Consider the following 23,287-nt stretch of genomic DNA (forward strand, 5'->3'; position numbering starts at 1 on the left):
GAGCTCCATCCTTCCTAAAGAGCCCTTGAGAATTTGGCACTTTGTCCCAGAGGCAGCTCTGTCAATAGTAAGCACAATGGGTTGTCTGGCTCTCTTGCTGTTTATCCATTCTAAGATTTTATTAGGATTCTTCAGAGTCATTTCATCAATCTGTTGAGATTTACGAAGCTTGTCATCCTCTAAGTGCTCAGATTTTGTTCCTATGGATTTCTGTCAAGCCAAATTCTTCATCTAATATTTGTGTGATTTTGCTTAACGTCTGTGTTTCTGTGAGTGGGGAAATGAGATGATTAATATTTTCCTTCAAGATATTTGGAGTCTTTTAAACACGGATATTCTCAACAATTATGCCTTGTGACTTTGTATAATGAATAAACTACTTTTCTCTTTCCTTGATTATAGGAATAAATGTGTAAGATACACCTAAAAAAAAGGAAGAAATAGATTTCTGAATATAACTTTCTAACTATTGTTAATATACAGCAAAACTAAGCCATAGAAAATTAAATAGGTTGCCAATCTAAGAGAAGAGTTGATTTGGGGCAGTCTACTTCTAGAAGAAAGTAGATCCTAAGAGAAATAGAGCATATGGCATGACTAAAAAAAAACACATTTATACAGAACCCACAGAACACAATTGTCCAGACACTCTTTCCTGTGTTATATTCTGTGAATCCTCTAAATTATTATACCTACTCCATTCAATTGAAAAAGTTGTTCAGAATAATTAACATAAAATAACAGAATGGAACTGGGAGTAGTGGCACACACCTATAATTCCAGTGGCTTGGGAGGCTGAGGCAGGAGGATTGCAAATTCAAGTCAGCCTCAGAAGTTTACTGAGGCCCTAAGTAACTTAGCAAGGCCTGTCTCAAAATTAGGATTGGGATGTACTCAGTGGTTAATTGTCCTGGATTTAATGCCCAGTACAAAAAAATAAATAAATAAATTATAAAATTTTACAAAACAAAGTATTCTGTAAATTTCACTTGTGCAGCACTGTAAAAATTTAAAAAAATTTATATGCAGGTGTTTTTCAGCTCTGTCCTTATCTAAACAGAAATATAATTCCTCAAGTGTTACCATACCATTTCCCTCCATTTAGTTTGACTTCTTATACATTGAAGTTTTGTTATTTTCTTTTTGTTTGGTAATTTCAAGATAGAATATTCTTTCAGACACATTAGATATACACATTCATTTCTTCACCTTTGCAAAATATTCTTGCTAAAAATACTGCTGTATTTACAAAATAAATTGATTTATTTAATAAATAATAATCTCCAGAATAAGACATGTCAATTCATTCTTATAATAGACATTAACTTAGTGCTTGCCATGGATAATGTATCATGTTAGGGATCAAAGAGTTACCATGTATGAATTCCACTCAAATTCAACCACAGATTCTCAAGATGTTTGTGTGTGTGTGTGTGTATTTTTTTAAATTGCAACTGTTAAAATTGCACAGTTATTATTTGATATTTGAATCCATCAGCTTTTAATCACTTTTGAGTTTCTTTAAATATTCAAGTGGTGATTATATAACAATTGTAGAATTTAGGAGAACATAGAGAAGATGATCTTAAATATCAATAAGCCTATCTCAATGTAAACTGAACAGATCAGAAAGTAAAAGCTAAACTGGTAAGCCAATAAATTAAATCCACAAATTGAGGAAATATTTTCATTAATGTATGGTATAAATTTATTTGATCCCCCAAAGTGTACATGCTGAAAATGTGGTCCCCAGTGCAGTGGTACTGACTGGTAAAATCAATAAGATATAGGGTCATGTAAAAGGTAATTAAGTCATGGGGACTCCAACCCCACAGATGAATTAGTGCTCTGTTCTTAAGGAATGAATTATGTCTTGTAAAAGTGACTGGCTGTTATAAAGTGAATCCATCTATTGGCTTCACCTTTTCTACATGTGGTCATTTCCAGTGTCTGTCATATTGTGATGCAGCTAAGGGATCCTTGTCAGTACTATGGCAACAAGTCCTTTGGACCCTTTAAGCTACCAGAAATATAAACTGAACAAACCTCTTTGTAAGTTACCCATTCTCAGATACTTTGTTTCAGCAACACAAAATGAACTCCAACAATTTAGGAATTAATACATTTGAGTGCTTGTCCTAAATTTGTAATTAGCTTGGTATGGGACCATGAGAAGTTTATTTTGGGTTCTTTGATACCAAATATCTTTCTATACAAGAAGGAAGTGTCATTGACCTTTTCTATCAGCATACCTAGAGAGTCCTGATGCTCCACATACTGACAGGAATGAAGACGTGTTCAGATGATTCTGCACATTCTTGTCAAGATTTCTACTTCTCCCTCCTCTTATAGATTGCATATGGTATTATTTACTTTATGTTATGAACTGAATATTCATATTCCCCCCAAAAGTCATATATTGAAATTCTACCTCCCCCAAGGCCACAGTGTTAGGATATGGTGTTGGGGGAGGGGTAAATAAGAGAGGATCCATTAAGTATAGGATGGTTACCAGGTGTGGTGGCATATGCCTAAAATCCCAGCAGCTTGGGATGCTGAGGTAGGAAGATCGCAGGTTCAAAGCCAGCCTCAACCAAAGTGAGGTGCTAAGCAATTCAGTGAGACCTTGCCTCTAAATAAAATACAAAATAGAGCTGGGGATGTGGATCAATAGCAGAATGCCCCTAAGTTCAGTCCTCAGTACCCCCTCAAAAAAAAAAAGAATGAGATGAATACTCCTATGAAAGAGTTCCCAGAGAAAACCTCACCTCTTTTACTATTTGCAGTCACAATGAAAGATAGCCTCAAAGATCCAGGAAGTGAGCTGTGGTCACCATTAGGTCTACTGATTCCTTAAACTTGTATTTCTTAGATGCCAACCATTGTGATAAATAAACATTTTTTTTTGTTTATAAACCAGTCTATGGTATTTTGTTAGAGCAGATCTCATGAATTAAGACACCTTAATCTCTCTCAAGACTAGCCATTTTACCTGATTTATATCAGTAATCTCTAGACACCTAGTATATTCAAGTCTTCTCTCAGACCCTGACTCTATGTCCATAAAGAACTATAAATAATGAAGCAACCCTTCACTTCCAGGCCAGCCAGCATTTCCATTCCTTTCTACTACTTTACTTTCCCCATAGCATTTATTACCATCTCTCATGCTATATACTTTATTTTTGTTGATGCTTCTATTTATTTTCAAAAACAGATAACCGTTACAAGGACAAAAGGTCTAATTTCTCCATATGCTTGATTAAAAAAATATTTTATAATTGTAGAAAATTTGCAAATGTAAAACCAAGTTTCCAATATATTCCTATTATTCCCTATTGCTAATAATTTCCTGTTATTATCCCCCCCATTGTATTATTACTTAATGTGTAGTATTGGCAAGACTTCTACTTCTGCTTCCTCTTATAGAGTGCAAATAATATTATTTGCTTTGTGCTATGGGATGAATATTTGTGTTCTCCCCAAAAGTCATATGTTGAAATAATACCCCTCAAGATAATGGTATTAGGAGATAGGATTGAGGGAAAGTGATTTGGTCATAAGGGCAATACCACATATTAAAATATTATTTTATGATAGTCAAAAAATAACATGGACTTTGTTTTATTGGGATTTGCTTATTTCTCTTAGCATGATAGTCTCCAACTGCAATCCATTTACTGGCAAATGCCATAATTTCATTCTTCTTTAAAAATGAGTAATATTCCTCTGAGTATGTATATATATACCCCATTTTATATATACTCCATGTTATTTATCCACTCATCTGTCAAAGGGCATCTAGGTTGGTTCCATAGTTAGCTGTTGTGAACTGAGCTGCTATAAACATTGACATGGCTATGTCACTGTAGTATGCTGCTTTTAAATTTTTTAGGTATAATCTGAGGAGTGGGATAGCTGGATCAAATAGTGGTTCCAATTCAATTTTTCTGAGGAATCTCCATACTGCTTTCCATGTTTTCTCTACTATGTGGATTCTAATTCACAATAAGGAATGGAGGGCACTAAGAAAGAATAGAATTACCTTAGACTAGGTAGAGGCAAATGGAGGAACAGGAGGGGAGGGTATATTAGGAAGGACAGCAGAATGAATCAGACATTATTATTTTATATATAACATATATATATGACTGCATGACCAGTGTGATTCTACAACATGTACAATCAGAAAATTGAGAAATTATACACCATCTATGTGTGATATTATCAAAGTGCATAAATGCATTCTACTATCATGTATAAATAATGAAAACAAATTTAAAAATTTTAAAAAGAAAAAAATATGGATATATTATTAACTAAGATTATTTTGCTTAATTTTTACCTAATGCCCAGTTTCTGTTCCAGTGCCCATCAAAGATATCATCCTACATTTAGTCCTCATGTTTCCTTGGGCTCCTCTTTCCCATGACATTCTCAAACTTTGTCTGGTTTTGATAACTTTGTCTGACAATCTTGTGAAGTGCTGATGAAGAATTCCATAGATTGTTCACTGTATGAGATTTGCTTCATGGTTTTCTCATGAGGGTCTAGGGTTCTTGAGCTGGAGGGTGATCACAGGAAAGGCTTTCTTATCACATCATGGGAATGCTGTATACTATCACCATGATGCACCTATTGACTCTAGCTTTGATCAGCTGGCTGCAGCAGCCTTTGTCAAGATTCCCCAGGCCAAAATTGCCCATCCTCCATTCCCATACTGTGGACTTTGGAAGGAGGTCACTGGGCCTTGCCTATACTTGGAGGGGAGGGGAATTATGTTCTTCCTTCAGAACAAAGTAGCTTCAAAAATCATTTGGGATTCTTCTTCATAGGAAATTCATCAATACCTCCCATTTATCATTTAATTACTTTTATATTTGTATGGATTTATGGATACTTATTTTATAGTTTGGGTTATACTCTGGCACTATTTTTATTTTGATTTTCAGCTTTTGCTACTCATGGCTCTTTAAGTTGGCTCCTATATCTCTTTGACATTTCCCCTTATTTTTTTTTTAATTGTAATACTTTCTTTGTTTCTGGCACTAAAGATATTCCATGCTTATCTTGTATATTTACTAGCTCAGCCTTAAAATCAATCATTTTTCTGAGGTGTATTTCCTTTTATTGAATAATGCTTTTATAACCAAGATCGGAATCCAAGACCTGTTTTTTTTTTTTTCCTATGGGTGTATTATTTCTTCTCAAAGGGCAAGGAAAATAATTAGGCATAAATAAGATTTTGAAAATGGCATTCTCAATATTGGACTAGTGCACTCAAAGTGAACAGAGAGCATGCTGTGAATAATATAAAAGAAGTGATGTGATTAACAAGATGGCAGGCCATGTATAACCCAAGAGAAACCCCATCACTCATCCATGGCCAATTCTGCCACTCCTGGACCTTGATCTAACCCATCTCCATAACTGTGAGAAATAAATATCTGTTCTTAAGTCTATGGTATTCTGGTTACAGCAATACAAAATGCTAAGACACCATTCAGTACTTATTTTTGAATGAAGATCTAGAATGATGCATTATGAGTTTCCTTCTGGTCAAAAAACAATGCTATGACTACATGACCAATGTGATTCTGCAACCTGTACACTCAGAAAAAGGAGAAATTATATGCTATTCTGATTCAAATGTATGATATGTCAAGGTCATTGTAATGTCATGTGTAACTAATTAAAACAAATAAAAAAATTCAAAAAAAAACAATGCTATGGTTTTCCCATAAGATGGTTGATGATGTTATTTCCTTTTGCCTCTTCCCAATTTCTTCTCCAAAGAAGTCATGGAAGAAAATTAAAATGAAAGGTACTCTTTGAATGTTGATTGTGATATAATTGTTTTTCTTTTTACTCTAAAGGTCTTTGGAAAGAAATCTGGAGGTTTGTTGTATTGATTAAAAATAGTATACAAAGAAACTTGGAGTGTTTAGAATCACAAATGAATGGTAGCACAATCATGATCTTCTGGCATTTGATATTACAAGCTAAGGAAGCACTGTTTGAGACATTAAAATTAAAAATCATTTCAAAATTCTTCCTTACTGTAGTTAAAGATTAAACATATAAACACGAAGTACTTTACCTAAATAGAATGTTCAATGTCTGAACAGATGCTGAGCAGAAATCTAGACATATGAAAATAATATTTTCAGTCTTTCTTATTTCTAGGAGGCTCTCAGTTAAGGTTTAGTAAAACAAATATGAAAATATATCTGCAGTTCTTTATATTCACACAGTACTTGCACATTTTAGCTTTGATTTGATTCGAGGAAGCTGGGTTATTGGGGTGTAATTTATTATGCCTATCCAAAGCAATAACATTGCACTGATTAAATTAGAAGAATTACTAATAGTTTCAGCATTCATCTTCTTACGGCAGACAGGGTAGATTTGTTTAAAATAAGATAATATGTGCAGGTGTAAATTTGTGCTGATCAGATGACAAGCCCATGAGCTTTACTAAATATACAAAGAAAATTTTCAGGACTTTGATGACAGATCTTAAACCTGAGACCAGGTGTAATCTCAGGCACTCAAGGAGACTTAAGGCAGGAGGCTTGCAAGTTTGAGCCCTGCATCAGCAGTATAACAAGACCATGTTTCAAAACAAAAAAAAATAAAAGGGGCTGGAGATGTAGCTCAGTGTCAGAGCACCCCCGGGTTTTAACCCAAGCACCATTTAAAGGAAAGGAAGGAAGGAAGGAAGGAAGGAAGGAAGGAAGGAAGGAAGGAAGGAAGGAAGGAAGGAAGGAAGGAAGGAAGGAAGGGAGGGAGGGAGGGAGGGAGGGAGGGAAGAAATCTTAAGCCCTCGTTGGAATTACAGAAATGATTCTCAGAGTTATAATTGCTCCCCAACTAATTCACCCAGAAATCTTAGACTATGTAAATATTTTTCCTAAGACTATTTTTTCTGTAATTTTCCCCCTAAGACTATGTAATCAATGGACTCATAGAAGAACTTGGCTTTAATTTGGCCTTTGGTTAATGACAAGCACTGTTAGAATGGCTTTGAAAATCTGTAAACAAAAAGTAGCTTCCCTGAATTTTCTTAGAGATAGTGTTTATATGAACTGCAGAATGAAACATTTGATTTTTTCTTATGAGTATTAACAAGGCACCTTTAAAATCTTTAGATGTAAAATTATAGTGTTTTGATGAAAAACTTTGCTGTTCTCCACCTCTATGCCCTATTCCACACACATTATTATTTCTTCTCAGTTAGGGATTCCTTTTTACTTTCCAGCTTCCCAACACTATTCCTTCTTTTATTTTATTTTTCATTCTAAGTCAGTCTGTCAAATATACTAGAAAACACCCAGTTAAATTTTCACTTCAAATAAAAAATGCATAATATTTTTCAGTATAAATATGTCCCAAGTATTACATGAGATACAGTTACACTAAATAAATTTTTCATAATTTATATGAAACTCAAACTTAATTGGATGTCTTATTTGTTAAAATCCTAAGCCTATTATAGCTCCATATTCTTTCCATCCTAGTTGTTTTAGTACTGTTCTCCCTACCCCCAGAATGTCCTATATAAAGTGAAGACCTAATTAATTATTCAAAGATTTTTCAGCAGTGAAGCATTCTAACTAGTCAGCATAAATAATCACTTTGAAGTTTAGAAGTATATACACAAATTTCAGAGCTAATAGTGTGCTGACCAAACTCCAGTCCCACCTCTTTTATAAGTTGTTCTTAACTCTGCCTCATAGGACTTTGTTTTCTTTCCTCTATGTTCACATTTTAAAAAACAAAACCAAACCTCGTTAACCCATTAGTATATTTCTCATGTTTTGCTTATTCCACTAATGTCTCTCTTTTTTTCATGAAGTTTTGGGGAAAATAGCTATTTTATCTTTGCATTTCTTAACTTAGCATACAACTACTTTCTAGTTAATTGGACTAGTGGAAAAATCAAGCTAGTGAATGACAGCTAAGCACTGGCACTCCATTCATTTTGACATGGCAGACAGCAGCTCTGCATTCCAAATCATTTAACAGTCTCATAACTGCTTGTTAGGTCAAGGCTGAAAATAAACTGAATAACAGATGTTGAAGTTTAGCCTTCTCCAATTTATAGTACCTTTGGGAAAAGTAGTTTTGGGCCACAGAAAGGAGTTGCAATCATTAAAATAGATGATACTGTCATCATAACAATCTCCACTAGAAAACTAGGAAAAACTATCGGAGCTGCTGTTCTACCTTATTTCAGATAAAAATTCTTAAATAGTTTGCCCTCTTATTTTTGAATCTCAGGGAAAAGATAAAGTAATGAAAATGGCTGTTTTTAAAAAACTCAAATAGCTTATAGGTATCAGGAGTAAATTAGCTGTATTGAAATATTATTTTTTGCAATCTTTTTTTGTATGTGTACATATTCCATAAAAACTTAATTTGGGTTATGTAGAAAAACTGAAGCCATGAAAATCCAAAAATTGTTTGGAATTAATTCAATCTGTAATTACATTTTATTAATATGTAATTTATAAAAGGTATCATATTTTGATATATCCAACATGATGTGACCTAAAAATGTTAATGGTCTATGTTAAGTAAACCCAAAGTTTAGCATATTATTGCTATTTTGGTCTGACTTGCATTTGCTCCTGAACTGGAGAAAGGAAGGAAGGAAGGAAGGAAGGAAGGAAGGAAGGAAGGAAGGAAGGAAGGAAGGAAGGAAGGAAGGAAGGAGAGGGGAGGGGAGGGAGGGACGGAAGGAAGGAAGGGAGGAAGGGAGGGAGGAAAAAAAAAGAAAACTGATTTTATCTGGGAATGACACCTTTCCTCATTATATAGATTCATGGTAGAACTGTCAATCAAAACACTTGTACATATCTCAGAGGAGAGTTCTTCATGTAAACTAGAACAAACAATACTCTCTTACTGGAATGTGAATCTGGAGAAAGTACACACACACACACACACAAAGAAAACTTATTATGACTCTCTCTCCATCCTGAGCTCCCCGAATCCTGCCCACTTTCCTGCTTCCAGTCTTCCTAGAAGCCTGGTTCTGTAAACTTTTTTTTTTTTAATTTGTGGAGCTATTTCATACCTTCCAGTATATTCTGTTTCTTTAATTGAGCAAAACCTGTTTTTGTTTCTTGAAACTAACAAAGTTTAGCTAAAACACACATTTATTCATTTACTTAAAATTTAGGAGGAAAAAGTCCAAGATACAAATACATGGAGATTAGATGAATTTTTTCTGTCCACCATAGTAAAATCCCACATATTAGGTGACTAAAACTATAGAAACTCATTTTCTCACACTCCTGGGTTCTGGGAGTCTGACTGAGATCAGGGTTTAGCGGCATTTGTTTCTCGTAAGGCCTCTATTATTTGCTTGTAAATGGTGGTCTTCTCCTCATGTCTTTATTGAGTCTCCCCTTTCTTTGTGTGTGTCTGTGTCCTCATTTTCTCTTTGTATAAGAATGCATATTGGATTCAAGCCTAGTTTAATGACCTAATTTTAATTTAATTACCTTGCTAAAAAAAAAAAAAAAGTATCTCCAAATAAAGTCATATTCTGAGAAGTGGGGTTAGCACTTCAAAATGTGAATTTGGGGGGCATAGGAATTAAGAATGGTGTTGGGTTGATGTTATGATCACATTACTTATCTGGGTGAGAAAGACCAAAAGAACAAGAATGAGAGCAGGCTGGGGGATGGGAAGGAGGGAGAGAAATTTTAAAAAGGGTACTAAGAGATAAAGAAAGTTTTAGTGTGTGTTCTAGGAAAATACAAGTTAAATTTCAAGGAGTAATCTGATAATATTTGAGATTATTGATGAATTTAATAATTTAGGTTTGTAGTAAAGACTTCAGAAAATGGCATGATTTGTAGCCTTTCCTCATTTGTTTTCACAAATAACTTGTATATGCTTATATTAGTAATATAAAACATAGCTCTAAAACTCTCATTCCTTAGAAATAGCAACATTTTGCATTCTCTCTGAAAGCTGAAAAATCAAAATGTTACATTAACACTTGTGGAGGTGCCAACCTTGTTAGATTTTTCTATAATTGCTTTGAAACATTTTTCAATATGACCCACTGTAAGTAAGCATTTTTACATCATGACTCAATGTGGCAAAACTAAAGCAGAAGTTTAATAAAATAATGTTCAGCCTATCTATATGTGATGGACCCTTATTTTACCCTTATTTTAATTTTCTAAAAAATACTATTTATTATTTATTTTATCTGGGAATGACAATTTATGGTACCTTTGCGAAAAGTGACAAGTTTTAGAAATAGGCCATGGGAGAATTGCCTTCTGCGATGATGTCTAGATAAATTGGGATTGGTACTTCACTCTGAAGTATTCAGAGTGAAGTGTAGACCATTTTTGTTGGGTGGGTGAATTGGTCACGGACTGACCCCATGAAATTTAAAGAAAAAATGTTATACAATGGAAATCACAAAAATGGCACAAGTATACAATTGTCATTGCAGAGAGGAAAAACATTTTTATGATGATTAAAATACACCAATGCAAACTGTTCATTATTTTAAATTATTTATATAAGTTTCCTTTCACTTTCAACATCTGGAATAAGAAGAAGTATAAGACAAAAGCTAGGAAGAAGGCCACATGTTTATTAATCATCTCCATGTGCAAGACCCCATGGAAGACACAAGGAAAAGCTCTGCTTTTCAAAACAATTGTTTGCAAATTCTATAGTTGACTCCTTCTGAGGATTGCCTGATAGAACTTGCTGTAGAGATGAAAGTATTTTAAAATTTGCAGTGACTGTATGATAGCAATAGCCACACGTGGCTAATGGACAGGTAAAACATGGGTGATGAGAATGAAGACTTGAATTTTTAAATTTTATTTACTTTCAATAAAATTTCCACAAGTAGCTGGTGGCTACTGCATGCAGAGCACAGTTCTGGGCCTCCAAGGCTGCTGGAGGTGCTGGCATCGAAAGTGCTAGGAAGCAGATCATTATGTTTTCAATCTCTAAGCATAGAATTTTGGAAGAACTATCTCCTTTATCTTTCCCTCCACAAACGTATTTACAAATAGTGGACCACATTTTTTTTAAAGAAGGAAACTACTATTTAGGGTCTGTGAGTGTGTATGTGTGTGTGTGTGTGTGTGTGTGTGTGTGTGTGTGTGTATGTGTGGTAAGTGGAAGGTAAATAATACAATTTATACTAAATCTCATTTTATGTGTGTGTGTGTGTGTGTGTGTGTGTGTGTGAAGAAGGGTTAAAAGAAAGGTTTACATATCAAAATTTGCTTAAGAATAAAGTGTGGGATTCAAAACGTATCATTTTTCTTGGTGAGCACATGAAGCAATCTTCAAGAATGCGAAGGAAGTACAAATCCAAATGAGATCTAAATTGTTTGGCATAAAAAACATGGGAAGAGGCAAGTAGCTAAGACAAAGAAGATGAAAAATGTGAGTGGAGTCTTAAAGAGGAGGCTGCACCTCAGAGTGGAAAGTCTATGGAAATTAAATCATGAGACATTTTGGGTGATAAAGGAACCCTAAATACAAGAATTTCTAGATTATATTTTAAGTACATGGCAAACCCAACAAATATTGATAGAAATTATGTGACTACAATAAATTTAAAAGATATATATATATATATATAACATATATATAATATACATATTCATATATATATGAATAGTGTGAAAAAGGGAGGGTAAGCACTACCACAGGAAGCTCTTAAATAACTGAAATGAAGTATCTTCAGAATCAGCAATTCATGAATTGATGTATCCCTGTATTTTAATACCCTCTGACACTTTTCCTGGATTACTGATAAGAACATATGATCATAAGATATTTTCTTATATTCCAAACTTCCACAGTGTTTTAAAATAAGAGTTAGTAAATTAACTATGAGGTGATTCTTGATAAAACTCAACTTTGTTTAAAACACTACTTTAAAAAAATATTTGGATGAAAACCATAATTTGTTTAGAACTAACAGCAATATATATTATATAGATACAAAATTTATATTACTATCTAGCTATCTAAGTTTCCATAGTCAAATAGTCTTATAATAATTTTAAACATAGTTTATTTAATTAGCATAATATCTAGCTTTCAGATGTTGAAATTGAAATAGAGAGTTTACGCAACTACCCCAGAGTCACACTGCTAGCAATTTGAGGAATCCTTGATTTTCGTTCCAAACTTTATCTCCAAATCCATACTCCTCAGACGTAATACCTGCTTTTGTGCTAATAAAGTGAATGGACCCTGCAAACATATGTATTTATTGACCTTCTAAATCATGTGACGTGTCTACTTTACCTATTTTCCTGATTGTAGGTGAAATTGAAGCCCAGCTAATTTTTTACCACATTGAATATGACTTAGAATTTGTACTGCTTCCAGATTTAGCTTTCTTTTTCATCTTATAACCCTGTGTGCACCAGTATTTCTGCGTGCTTGTTATTTGCCCAACATTGTTATTATCATCAGTACCTCAGTGCAGCCATGGATAGGAAAGGTAAGGTCACTGGTCTGCTGATGTTTACATATTATGCATTTTAACATCTGTCATAGTGGTTCAGGCCATTCATTTGATTGTGTCCCCATCTCCTTCCATGAGAAGCCAACCAGTTCCCCCAAGTGTGCTTGAAGCTTGTCAAATGTCTTTTGACAAAATAAATAAGAAGATCGCTCCATATCAGCATCAGTCTTTTGGAGTCAGGTGGCATTTTTGCAAATAATGTGACTGGACTGTCCTGATCAGTCTATATTCAGCCAGGACCACAACAAGCATAATTACAGATGAATATGAATGACCTTTGGCCACGAGTAGATTCTACCTTTGTCAAGAAATATCTTAGGCATCAAAGAATAGTAATTAATGTTAACGTGAATCCAAACAAAAAAAAATCAATTCCTTTCAAGCAAGTTAATCTTCCAGGAAGAGTTTGCTTCAACTCACTATTGATGGATAGGTTCTTTGAATTTGGGAAAATTACACTGTGATTATTTGGGCTGTTTAAAGTAGAAATGCTTCTTGTGGGATTGACTATACAATCATCTTTCTCCCTTAACGGATACTATTTTGATCTTGATTAATCATCACAAGTCCAAAAGACACCTACAGTCAGAAAAAGGTTGCATGTGACACAGACTCTATAAGTCACTGCAGTTTGTCATCTCTGTAATTGCCTCAATTTCTATTTGGGATCAAGGATAGCAACTACTGAGAAGAAACAGTGCTTGGATCATAGGATTAGTTAGGTGTGCCTGATATTACCATTGTGGGGACACAAAGACATCCCATTTATTTTACTGTTACTGTGTTACTTTGTTGTTGTTTTGTTTGGTACTGGGAACTGAACCCAGAGGAAGCACCAAACCATTGAGCCACATCCCCAGCAATTTTTGTTTTGTTTTTGAGGTAGTCTCCCGCTGAGTTGCTTAGGATCTCATTAAATTGATGAAATTGGCTTTGAACTTGGGATTCTCCTGCCTCACCCTCCTGAGCTGCTGGGAATACAGGCAGGGGCCACTGTGCCCAACTACTCTTGGTTCCTCATCTCCCTTTCTTGGTTTTTGATAACAACACATTTCTCTTAATTTTTGGAACCACTTATTTCTCATTAGCAGTTTGCTGGCTCTGATTTTGAGTATGTTACACAGCCTTGGTCAGCAGCAGTTTCTCCCCCGTGGCTACAGTGAGATGAAAACATAACTCAAGTTAATCAGTTCAATGAATTTCAATTCTTGAATTTTTCTGGAACTCTTCCTTATGTTGATTAAGAGGATCACACACAAATCTGATAGCGTTAGGATGCTCCATGTGGGAATAGATTGATCAAATGTAGAGGAAAGCTACAATACAGAGAAAAAATTGAGTTCTCTTGGCATTGTTGGAGATCCTGAATTTTGCCTTGGTGGGAAAAGTCACAATACCTTCCCTTGCATTCTTCAAATGTGGAGTGTATCAACTTTTCTTTTTACCTAGGCCAATTTGGATTTGTTTTTAAGAGTTGCCTGGAATTACTCAAATACTCCTTGAAAAGTCCGAGGCTGGGTTAAAGTTCCATGAGCCCATCATGAGGAAGGGTGTCTAGTATGGACTAAAGTAGAAACAAAGCCCACATTATAAAGTTGCTTGGATTTAACAAAGGTGGTCCACTTGCCAGAGGCCAAGAGGTAGGCAGAGGTAAACTGGATCTGATGCCATTGCTTAGAAATATTTCAAGTAAAAAAAAAAATGTAGTCAGGGGTCCTCATGCTATAGCTTTTGGTCATGATTCAGTAGTTCAATTCAATTAACCAGTGGAGTAAATGTTTTGTGGATAGCAGCCTCGAGTCTTTCAGATGGACATCTGTGATGTATAATAGATCAAATATCCAAATGAGAGGTTTTTGATGAGAATTATATAAGAAAGAGCTTTACCGTAAAATATCTTGAAAACAGCAGATTAGAACTTCTTGTGAGGTAGAAAGAGAAGGCTCAGCTAACTAGGAGAATCTGTTCCCCATCACTCAGGTGCGTGCCTGGGGCTGCTGTGAGAGGATACTTGGTATCACCTGCATTTGGCATGATAGTATTTCAGGTTTGTTGTCTTCTGATTGAATCTGTGCAAACCGTGATTTGTTTTTATAAGTCTCTCTTTGAGCAAACTTCGACTTTTTCTGTAGGAACCTATGATGGGATAGCCAGAGGCTCTATACATGAGCCTTCAATCTTCCCTGGCTGCTGCTTGAGTCATAATTAAAAGTTAGCTGTAAAATGCCACATAAAATTGGTCAAACTATTATCCACTCAGCTCAGGTTCCAAGAGAAATATATTTTTGGTTTATAATATATAGGTCATTAAAAAAATGGAAAAGAATTGAAAGAAGCTTTTCACTGTAACTCATTTATATTTTATAGAACAAATGCCTCAGCACTTATATTTTACGCAGTTTTTAATTAAATCATGCATACAGTTTTATGTAATGATGAATAAGTCAAAGTATTTCTATGAAGCATTTTTATAGAGTCCATGGTAGTAATTCTTAAACTTCTGCAGCGAAATGTTTGCTAAGGTGCTTTGTATATAGTGAACATCCCTTTGAACAATTTAATACTTGACTCTTTTTTGAGTTGAAGTCCACTTTATGTTTCATCTTAATTCCAAATAATCTAAGCAACTCTACCTGATTTGTAGAGCTTCTTATGTCCTGGAATTATTTTAGTCAGTATGTTTTCAGTTGACACAACCCAAGCCAGATGAAGGAAGGAAAGGAAGAAATGGATAAAGAGCAAGAAGAAAGAGAATATAAGAATTAGGGATTGGTATTAGGTACACGGGATCCCACAGTGCAGCCAACTTATTTGTGCTCCTCATCCCCCCCCCAAATCTGTTCTTCCCTTTGCATGTTCATAACAAACTGATGGTTAGACAAGATCACAGTATTTTATGTTAGTTGAGCTATTGGAAAAAATGATGAAAATAATGGTAATTCAAGAGTGTTGTTGGCAAAACTGCTTTTGAGTATGCAATCAAAATTGGCAACAAAAGAATCACAGTGTTTATATTAGAGGGTACCATTAAGATCTCAATACTGATGTTAATGGACACAGAATAATTCTGATTACTATAACTAATAAACCACCTCAATTCAATAGTGTTTGTGAATGTGTGTGTACGTACAATGTGCATGTGGGTGCATACGCACACACACACACACACACACACATATATGTACTTTTCACATAACTTCTATGCAGATGTTCCTGGCCAGTGGATAACATTTCTCCATTTGGGAATTTGGGAAATGAGGATCTAAACTTCTTCCATCTTATAGCTGTAATGTCTCTGAGAGTTTGGAAAGTTTTGCATCTGGCAATCAGATGAGGCATGGACAAAAGTATGATAGGGCATATTCTATTTTATTAAACAAAATTGTGATCAATCTCAAAAGTGAAATAAATCAAAATACCTTGTATTCCTTTGGCAAGAACTCATCTAGATGCAGGGAAGAATGGGGAATGTGGTTTCTAGATGCCCAATGGCTTCCCAGTTACAGCTGCACACCAGGTGAAATAAGAGTATTTGGTAGGCAGCTGTTAACATCTACCACTACATTGTATTAGATATGACTCCAGTAGGCTGATTTTTGAGTTTCAAAGGGCTATAATACTTAGTGTCAACAAAATTGGCAGCAATATAAATAAGTCAGGCAGCCAATTATTTTTTCTGCAGTGAAAGCAAAACTAAACAAATATCAAAAATTCTGGAGCCCCAAACATGTTGCCCTGCTTTTGTTTTTATTGTTTTATTTCTGATTCCTCTTTCTTACTGCTTTGTAATTTTTTTGTTGTTGTCTTAAAATTACATGGAAATTAAACCTATGTCAACCAGGATAGAATAAGTGGTACAACAGACTTCTTGTGATTTCTCCAAACCTTATTTTTTTCCTTTATTACTTTTGAAAATATTTAAAAATATTTTCGCAATATTTTTATTTTGTTGATTTATTTTTATGTAGCACTGAGGATTGAACCCAGGGCCTCACATGTGCAAGGCAAGCACTTTACCACTGAGCCAGAACTCCAGCCTGTGAAAATATTTGTACACTAAGGTAAACTTAGATAAGATTAAGAAGCCTGGTGTGCTATTGCACGGTAGAGTAACTATAGATAACAATAATGTATATTTCAAAGGTAATCAAAAATTTTTTAATGTTTTTACCATAGAAAGTAATAGAAGTTTGGTAGATATGTTTAACCTGGTTTGAACACTACATAATGTATACATGTACTGAAATATCACATGGTACTCCATTTATATGTACAATATTTATGTATCAGTTAAAATACATTTAATTTAAACTTTAAACATAGTTTGTGTTAATTCCAAAAGAATTGATATTAGTTAACCTGTAATCACAATATCTGTCAATCCTGTCAAGGTGATGCCAATTAATTGCTTTTTAATTACTTCACTGGGTTTGTTTGACAGGGTACTATACTATTTATGGTCTTCACAAAACATGAGGCTAAAAGTTACAACAATATTTTACTGATGGAAAATACAAAAACAGTTGGCAATTACTACAATATTGTGCTCAGCATTAAAATACTGACGAATCAGATAACAACTCATCAGCAGATGTTGCAATATGCTAATCCCTTCATTTTTTTGGATAAAAAAGAAACTAAATTCACCTTCGAAATAATGTGCAAACTAAGAGAATGTGGAGACAGGCATAGAACTCTGATCTGTATTTAATAATTTCTCCCTGATAACATTCTCACCAACATCAATTTTATTTTGGTCAAGAAGTCACAGCAAATTATCAACACTGATTTCTCTCAACCACATTTATTGAAATCTTATTGTTCTACTGAAGTTTCTTATAGTCAGCTTTAAAAATAATAATTTTTCACTATTCATTTTTTCCATTGATGTAAAATATCTCCTTCCCATTTCTTACTCATATTTATTCAACAAAATCATTAATGAATTCTTTCACACGTCTATTTATTCATTCAGCTAATAAACTTCACCAAACCTCTAATAATGTAAATAAGGAACTTTGTTAGTTACTCTAGGAGATGCATATAGCTTTTTTCCTTCAAAGATCTTGCCACTAGTTCTTCCCATACTAGAACTCTTCATATCAGAACTAAAAAAATCATATATGACAAGGACACCAATGATGTTTAAGAGAAGTATATGGCAAGTGATTAATAATTATATGAATAATATTCATCATATGTCCAGAGTATAAAAATTATTATAGAAAGCAAAAGTAAACATGGATAGTTTTTCTGAGGAGATGAATTAAGAACTTTTGAGAGTGCATAAGAAATGAACAATAGAAGTATAAGCTATGAAATGTCAAAAAGGAAATCAATATAAAAAGATGAGGGAAGGAAGGTCAGGAATAATACATGGAGAGGGGGTCAGTGGAGCATTATACCTGGAGGGGGGAGAGTTTGAGAAGGGGAGGGGAAAGAGACTGAGATGGTGAAATCACCACCCAATTTATCTTGGGGAGCAGAGTAGTTGACCTGTAAATTAACCCCTCAAGGATGAAGAGGTGTTGTTTACTTTGCAATATGCAAATGAGAGATATTCCAAGACTTCCAGTAGAAAGAATACCGCATGTAAAAATACAAAGAACATGAAAAGTATTGTTTATTTAAGAAATTCAATACTATTAGAAGGTAAAGTATTCATGCGTGGAAACGGAAAAGAGAAAACAAATGTTCCAATTGAGAAAGCTGAGACTTAAGAGGTTGGTTAACTGAAGCCATTACCTGTAGGTTATTTTTTATTATGCTATAAAGATTTTCTTTTGTTTTCTGAAGCACTAGGAGTGAATGAGAGGATAGAATAAGAAAATACTAGGGCAGATCACTCTTAACTACAGTGGGATGATTTATAAAATACCATAGTTGGAGGCAAGAAGAATTATTACTAGAAATGTAAAGTAATTCAAATGATCAACAGCAGTTTAAGTGGATTCTGGTGCCATGTGAATAGAAAGAAATTAATAATATTACTCAGCCTTAAAGAAGAATGGAATTATAGCATTTGCATGTAAATGGATAATATCATGCTAAGCGAAATAAGCCAATCCCCCAAAACCAAAAGCCGAAAGTTTTCTCTGATTAGTGGGTACCGATCCATAATGGGAGGAGGAGCTAGGGAAGAATGGGGGAACATCAGATTGGGCAGAAGGGAATGAGGGGAGGTTAGAGAGTGTGGGGGTGGGTAGGATGGTGGAAGGAGATGGACATTATTACCCTATGTATGTATAATTACGTGGCCAGTGTGACTCTGCATGGTGTACAGCCTGAGGAATTACAAGTTGCTCTCCATTTGTGTACAAATATGTCAAAATGCATTCTGCTGTCATGTATAACTAATTAGAACAAAATTTTAAAAGAAGTTAATAGAAAAATGACATGGCACAGAAAAAGCACTTGTAAGCACTTCTATGCAAATAGATAATGGTGGGACCATTTTAGAACCCCTAGTCCACCTTGCTGGATGAACTAGTAGTCCATTTCTGCTTGGGAATCCCTGCCGCATGCTGTGTTAGGCATATTAAAATATACGTGCATATCCATTCAAGTGAAAATTTTTTAATTTTTAATTTTCTAATTTTTATAACTCAGTTTCTGTAAGACACATTATTCATTTTTATGATTATAACCTCATTAGGTTTGATTATACTTTATTATCTTTATATATATCTAAGAATTACATTGAACAGCTGTTGGTTAATTGTTAATAATTTGTGGACGATTAATAATTGAACAGTGATTAATTTCAATTTTTCTATTTCATATAAGAGTATGTAAATTTTATGTAAAATTTCAAACATTTTTGGAAGCCCCTACCAAGAGAGTTTTACTTCTAGGCACTGGATTTATATATAATATTGCAACAAATAGTAGTGACACTATTATATCAGGAATTATAAGCAGGAACAGCAAGTTTCAAGTGCCTCTGACCGTATCCTAGTTTTGTGTACTGAAGTTCTAAACCAATTCTTTAAATTCAGCAAGTCCTTTGATGATATTCCAAGTCCTAGATTTTTTTCCACCTCCTTGTAAGCTTTTAATAGTGAGGCCAATGCAACATAAATAAATAAGAAAGCTGGAGAAAATCTGTGGAGCTGCCATTTACAAGGGCACACCACACAGGAGACCTGGCAAAGATCTGAGAATGTGGATAGGATACACTTGAGCCCACTCCAGGCAAGCTTTCAACCAATGGAGGAAATGGGCTTGGGAAGAGATGAAACCAGGAAGATGCAATAAATTCTCCAAACTAAGGGTTGTGAGAACTTAAAATATAAGTAATTAATTTCTCCAGTGTGATTGGATTGATAGCTATAATCTAAGCCTGGGTTTTAAAGTATAAATATGGAATACAAATTAGGAAAATCTCAGGAAGAGAAAGATGACAGAAAGAAATACTGAAAATCATGAAGAAAGTTTCCCCACCATTTAGACAGAGCAATGTAAATAATATTTAGTAGTCAATAATAGTCTTATTTTGATTAAAGATTGTTTAGGTTGACTAGAAAAATATAGATTCATATTTGCCTACAGATTACAAGTAGAAACCAAATCCTTTCACTTTCATTGACTATACTACCTTAAGTAAAAATTGGGACAATGCTCATAAAGAGACCACCAAATATTCAATTTAATGTATATGGTGATGTAAAACTACAAAGTATCTTTAAACTTCAAATGTTTTTTGCTGCTCTCTAACATTAGTACTTGCATCTGAAGGACAGTTTAATTTACCAAAGCACTACCTAAAATAATAGCATTTGCGTCTTTCTTGATTTCTTCTATGAAAATGAGAAAGACTCATGTCCAAATGGGAAGTAGAGTACTAACCTAATCATCTATATAGCCATAAATATATCTTTGATTTTAAATTCTAATCACCTTAATGTTTTTCCTTCAGTTTTGTCAACTATAGCTAAATTATAAAAGTTTCCTAATGTTTGGAATCACCTTTTAGATAAAGGATTTGACTCTTTAGATGCCTAGTTGCATGACACTATACACACCATGTTTGATATCAGGCAAATAAGCAGTAAACAAGACAGGTACTAACCAACTCTTGAGTTTTCTAATAGACAAGCAGTAGAAAACAAGGAAATACCTGACCACAACTCTGTGATCAAAAGACTCAAATGAATCATTCTCACTTTGTCAAAATATCTTTACAATTCAAAATCATGAATTGTTCTAGACAAAGATGCCAAAAACATTTGTTGGAGAAAAGATAGACTGAATGGTCCTGAAAAAACTAGAAATCCATGTGTACCAAAATGAAATTAAACCTCTATCTCTCACCCTGCACAAAACTCAACTCAAAGTGGATCAAAAACTTAGGCATTATAACAGAAACCCAAATAAGAGAAAAAGTTGGCCTAAATCTCTACCATGTTGGTTTAGGAACTGAATTCCTTAACAATACTCCTAAAATGCAAGAAGTAAAATCAAGAATCAATAAAAATGGGATGGATTCAAACCAAAAAGCTTCTTCTCAGCAAGGGAAACAATCAACAATGTGGAGAGAGAGCCTACAGAATGGGAGAAAAATCTTTACCACATGCACCTCAGATAGAGCATTTATCTCCAGGATACATAAGAAACTCCAAAACTTCAACACCAAAACCAAAAACAAATAAAAAAACAAATAACCTAATCAATAAGTGGGCTAAGGAAATGAACAGACACTTCACAGAAAAAATACAATTAATCAACAAATATATGAAAAAAAGTTTCAGCACCTCCAGCAATTAGAGAAGTACAATTTGAAACTACACTGAGATTTCATCTTTTATCTCACTCTAGACAGAATTACAATTATGAAGAATACAACTAACAATAAATGTTGGCAAGGATTTGGGGAAAAAGGTACACTTATCCATTGCTGGTGGGACTGCAATTTGGTGCAACCACTATGGAAAACAGTACGGAGATTCCTGAGAAAACTTGAAAATGGAACCACCATTTGACCCAGCTATTCCACTCCTAGGAATTAAATTTAGCATACTACAGAGTCAGAGCCACATTAGTGTTTGTAGCAGCTCAATTCACAATAGCTATACTGTGCAGCCAACCTAGATGCCCTTCAACATATGAATGGATAAAGAAAATGTGGTATATAATATTACTCAATCTTCAAGAAGAATAAAATTATGGCATTTGCCAGTAAATGGATAGAGCTCTAGTGATTTCACTATCATACTATGTGAAATATGCCAGTCCCAAAGAACCAAAGGCCAAATGTTTTCTCTGATATGTGGGTGCTAATTCACAGTAAGTGGGGAGGGGCTAGGGAAGAATAGAAGTACTTTAGATTAAAGAGAGGGGAGTGAAGGGAGGGGAGGGCATAAGGAGGTAAATATTAGGATGAATCAGGCATTATTACCCTATGTGCATATATGATTACATAACTGGTGTAAGTGCACATCATGTCCAACCAGAACAATGACAAGTTATACTCCGTTTGTGTATGATGTGTCAAAATGCATTCTACTGTCATATATAACTAAATAGAACAAATTATGAAAAAAGAAAAAGAAAAAGAGTCAAAATTTGTGAGACCCTGTAGAGTCAGTTCCTAAAACTTCCCCTCCATGGTCACCTACTTCTCTCCCCCATTTTTGCTTAATCTTAGAAGCATAGACCTCAATCATCATCTTCATCAATGAGAAACTAATTTCCATCCCTGAGAATTTTTATTTATTTTTCCCTTGTCCAGGAGATCCTCACTAATTTTCTAAACCCAAAATCTATTCAAATATTATGTTCAAAAGAACTTATTTAAAATATGTTGCATCTACCATCTATCATGCTGTTAATAACTTGGTGATTAAATTACAGCCTTAAATACACCCCTCATACATACATATTACTTTAAATCTCTCTGTGTTCCAGAGAGGAAAAACAGACTCACTTTACAACTTTATCTCCAGTTTCTTGGACAATACCTAATAATAAATGTCAATTGATATTTTCTGTTTTTTGCTGTAGTTGGCTTATGTATGCAGAGTGATATGAAAGAAGAAAAAATATTTTTTGAGCATTCTTTCTCTTTGAGAAATTTGCATATGATCATCCATCATAAATTTTCCACTCTATTCTGTCTATCATCATGGTAATATTTCTAATAGAATAATCTTAGTGGATAATTCATTCTGAAACTCAAATTGATGAAATGAAGTGGAATATACTCCCCTGCCTGAATATCACCAGCATTTCAAAGTTATATAATCATGTCTAGCAATAGTCATTAGAGCATACCTATTCCTTTGCCTAATCCAAACATACACTCCCTTTATTGAAAAATATTTGTTCTGTTTTGAGGTGGGTGTTCTAGTTAACTTTCATTACTGCCGGATACTCCTCCATCCCCAGTATGAGTGCTTTAATTAAAGCTTAAAGCATGTGTGCATCCTTCTCTGTCTCCATCCCCAAGTAAAGAAATACTTTAATCAGTTCTTAACATATGCCTCCAGCTTTAGTGTCAGGAAGCATCTCATCTTCATAGCTAACTATCTGCATTTTCTTTGAGCTTAGCCTTTTGTTCTTTTAACTTAAATTTAACTCCAAATATAAATGGGGTTATTCAAGTCCAATAGACCCTAGCAATCTTTCCATAAGTTTTACAGGTTATTTACTTCCTAATTACCCTTTAAAATGATCCATACATTTTTATATGTAGTTATTCATTGCTGTTATATGCAGCTGAATAAAGATAGATACAGAGAAAACCAAAATTAT

The sequence above is a fragment of the Ictidomys tridecemlineatus genome, chromosome 1 (genome assembly GCF_052094955.1).
Source record: "Ictidomys tridecemlineatus isolate mIctTri1 chromosome 1, mIctTri1.hap1, whole genome shotgun sequence".
Lineage (NCBI taxonomy): Eukaryota > Metazoa > Chordata > Mammalia > Rodentia > Sciuridae > Ictidomys > Ictidomys tridecemlineatus.